The 4,351-nt window shown below is 36.4% G+C and overlaps 1 long non-coding RNA gene across 1 annotated transcript; it reads left to right on the top strand.

Annotated features, from left to right (window-relative positions):
- The first annotated feature begins 1,815 nt into the window (after positions 1-1,815).
- LOC120069856 lies at positions 1,816-3,992 on the top strand. Its single transcript, XR_005479710.1, has 2 exons — positions 1,816-2,667; positions 3,758-3,992. It is a non-coding gene; the product is annotated as an uncharacterized LOC120069856 (long non-coding RNA).
- Positions 3,993-4,351: the final 359 nt, after the last annotated feature.

Raw genomic sequence — 4,351 nt, 5'->3', positions numbered from 1 at the left:
AAAGAGAAAGAAGGTCAAAACATAAAAATGAGAAAAAGTTAAATGTATATATACAAAACTATCACTGATAGACAGTGATAGACAACTATCACTACATGCTATGATAGTGTTCTTCTTTTTAACTTCAAAAACTTTTCTTGCAGCAAATCCATGAAGAAGAGAAATATGAGAAACAACAAGTAGAGAGAGAAAATTGAGGACGAGCAAGATTTGTAGGAAGAGTAAATTTAAGAAGATACTGGTAAGAAAGACAATGAAGCCATAGAAAGAAAAGGGGGAAAAAAAGAAAACAAAAGGGGAAGCAGATTGCTAATGAAAAGGGAAGGCATAAAAAGTTCAAACCGAAGGTGGTAAAAGATAAACATCTTGATGTTCAGAATAAGAGACCAAAGAGACCAAAAACACAGTGAAAAACCAACAAAAATGCAATAGACAAAAAGAATGAAAAGAAGGTCTCCCCAAAAAGGCAACCTAAGAAGAAGAAGAACTCCCCACAGAGGACAGCAACAAAAAAACTGAAGATGGAGACTATTCCGAACTTCGACCTCGACATTTCTCAATTGAAATCTCACTGTGAACCTGAACCAAAATCTTACTCTCAACCTAAACCTAATTAGCCTTGATTTTAGAACAATATTTGTGAATTCTGGTAATTTCCTAACTTTCTGAATTATGGTTGTTGCATTGATTTTAGAACTAACTGACAATGAACTACATTTTGTGAATTCTAGTTATTTGTGAATTTGGTCTGTATTGGGGATGACGAAGAACTCCTCAAAATTCTAAATTTAGTGTTATATGTTGTTGTGTTGTGATTATATCAGTTTTATAAAGCTTTCTTTATGCGTATATATATTGAATGAACTTCTATTAGGGTATCTCATGAATAAAATCTATCAATAATAAACCCTGGTAGATCACTATCATGGTCTATCAGGCATACACACTGATAGAAGTCTATCATTGTTTTTCACTAATAAGACACTGATAGACTTCAATCAATGTTTATCATTGTTCTACTTCAACTATTTCAATAATTTAGTGTCAATGGTATTGGTAGAAAGATAGCAATAGATGTCTATCATAGTCTATCAGTGATACTTATTAGACAATTAATGGTATTAGTGATACTTGTTTGCTCAATTAATGATATTGGAGCTTATACTAGTCATTGGCTTATCAAATTGAACAACCAAATATATCTTAAGATTTTAATCCATTAAAAACGTGAACATCATATGGGGTGTACATTACAGTCTATATATACAGTGATAGACTATAATATTTGTCTATCTATGTCTATCTACTGATAGACATTGCTAGTTGTCTATCACTGTCTTTCAATAGATAGAGATAGATATGCATCTATCAGTGTTTATTACAGGGATAACAATTCACCTACCTTATTGCTTCGATATAGTTGCGAATAGAAGGTTGCTATTTGTTGGCATTTTAATCCATTGTAAACTTGACCATCAATGCAATGACTGTAACATCCCAAGTTTTTTTCATTTTTCAAATTTTATATTTTCGTAAAATTTGAGGACAATTTTGTTAATTTCAAAGTTCAGTTTTGTTTAAAGGGGAGATATGGATTTATGTCACATTAATTTAATTTTAAGGTAATGTCGAGAATTTAAATTTCTATTGTGGAAATTAATTTGATTTTGATTTTGGAATTTCAAGAAAAAGGGGAAGAGTTTTAAGAATATATATTTAGATATATTTGTGTAATGAAGGAAAGGTTAAAATAAAATAATATTTTATTTTATTTTATTTCTTTCATTTAAAATAACCTTTTTCTTTTAAAAAGAAAAGGAAAAAAAACTCTTTTCTTTCCCTTCTTCTTCTTCTTCCTTCCCCCAACGTGAAGACCCTCTTTATGAGCCCTAGCAGCCGCTGGCCATCTCCTCTCCAACTGGCATGGCACGTCTGATCGCCATCAATTCGTCGGTCATTCATTTGTGGGCCGTCGTTCGCACAGGTCAGCTCAATCTCGTCAGCAAGTAGTGATCATCCAGATCTTCTTCGTTGCGCACCAATCTCGCCCAGCCAATCAGATTCGCATCCGCAAGCTGTCGTCAATCGTCTGGCTGCTTCGTCCGTGGGTCGTCGTGCCATCAGCCAAGATCTGAAGCCGAATGACCCAGCCCAGCCGTTGAAACTTCCGTCATGAGCCGTTCCTCTGCCTAATCATCTGATCCGTGCGACCCACCGCCGAATCCAGCTGACCGCCTCCCTCGCGCTGCGTGATGCCACTCACCGTTCGTAGGGTGCAGTCGCGCCACCATGAGTCACCTAGCCTCGTCAGCTACCAAATCTGAGTCGAAGCTCCCCCAGGCACACCGTCCAGCCTTCAATCGTCGCCGCCGCTCCAGCTTTTGACCACCACCCATCATGTCGATCTCACCCAGCCGGTCTGAATCGCTACTGCCGCTCCAGCTTTTGACCACCGTCCATCCCCGCGCGTCCTATGTTCTGTTGTGTGGGTCTTCGTCAGACTCTTAGATTTTGGTAAGATCTATTTTGTGGTTAGGTTTCTTGAAAGATTTTGGATGCCCACTAAATTGGATTAAAGATTAAATTAGTCGCTAAATTGGAGATTTGAGTTTGGGAAATTAAAGCAGCGACTGTCCAGTGATTCAAGATCGTTCGACAAGAGTTTTGGTAAGAGTTATGGTCCTTATTGTTGGTTTGTGGGCACGCTTTGATTACTGAATTAAGTTTGACTTAACCCTTGTATCTTTAAGGTTTCAAGTTGTCGTCCATTGGGATTTAAAATCTGTTAGAAGGAGATTTTGGAGTGGTTGTTGTTCAAGTTCTTTGGGTAAATTTAATGGTTGTATTCATATTTAGGGTTGTTACTTCAAACCGCGGTCATCGTTTGGTTGTCGAAATTTATATGTGGATCTTCGATTAAGGTAAGTAATCTTACCACTGGAACTGCCCATGGGCCAGGCTTTAGTTGTATGCTAGCATTATGAGTGTATGTTATGATAAATGTTAGCATGTTGATTAACAGTATGATCTGAATCAAAGTATGTTCTGGCACGAGCTCTGATTTGTTTATATACACACCTAAGTACTTGATCTTTAGTATGTGATAATATGTGTTTTCATATGTCGATGTCTGATCTGCTGGTGTTGAGGCATACTTGCATGTTGTGGAATTATGATGTAAGGTATACATGAATGTGGTAAAATATGTTGTTAAGAATCATGTGTATTTGATAAAGCCATGGTATAAAGGATTTTCATGTATGTTTTAGAATTGTACAATGTTGATTCTGAGAACATTGAGACTCTATGAATATCCTCATTGATTAATTAGATGCTCACCAGTTTGTGTTTCCTTCAGGATTCACCAGTTTTGTGTTTCCTTCGGGATTCACCAGTTTGTATTTCCTTCGGGATTCACCAGTTTTGTGTTTCCTTCGGGATTCACCAGTTTGTGTTTCCTTCGGGATTCACCAGTTTGTGTTTCCTTTCGGGATTCACCAGTTTTGTGTTTCCTTCGGGATTCACCAGTTTTGTGTTTCCTTCGGGATTCACCAGTTTTTGTGTTTCCTTCGAGATTCACCAGTTTTGTGGGCTACTTAACTACAATTAGAATAGGACTCAGTCTCTTGTTTGTTTCCATATTGTTTATTTGTGCCATAGGTGGGTATCTAGAGGACATAGATGTCTAGCCTGACCCTAGTGGTGGGGTTACTTACTGAGTATTTCATGCTCATTCTTTCTTATGTTGATGTTTCAGGAAAAGGTATAGATGTACCGGCGATGGCGCAGTGGAATTCGTGATTGTGTCACTGGGACTAGACATCTTTGCTTCCGCATCTTGAAATCTGTTATTTGGTTTTACTGTTTAAAATTTATTACTAAGGATTATTTCTTATATATGCTTTTGATTAGCCTTTAAGAATTTTGGGTACCCTATTAACTGTTTTAACAATTGCATTTAATAAATGTCTTTTGAACTTCTCTTGTTTTAATTAGCATTTATTTCAAATAATTGAGCATCGTTTTAAATTCTCTGAATGCATTTATTTTAGTAACGGCCTTACCTAAGTCCTGGGGGGTCGGGTCGTACAATGACAATGCGTTATTATTTGATCCTTCAAATTATTAATTCAACTACTATAGGTTCCCATTCAATAAAGGAGAGTTGGTTGAAGTTAGGAAACTTTGACAGTGATAATTGATAATTTACACTACTATAGGCATTGAAAGTTGACTATCATTGTCTATTCAAATTTCACTGATAGACACTGATAGACTTTTATTAGTGTTTATCAATTTGTTGGAAGAAAATATGTATTTCACTGATAGATACTAATAGACTTCTATATGT

Source organism: Benincasa hispida, unplaced genomic scaffold (assembly GCF_009727055.1).
Source record: "Benincasa hispida cultivar B227 unplaced genomic scaffold, ASM972705v1 Contig633, whole genome shotgun sequence".
Taxonomy (NCBI): Eukaryota; Viridiplantae; Streptophyta; class Magnoliopsida; order Cucurbitales; family Cucurbitaceae; genus Benincasa; species Benincasa hispida.
Note: the sequence above shows the minus strand (reverse complement) of the source record. Positions and strands in the feature narration are given on the sequence as shown.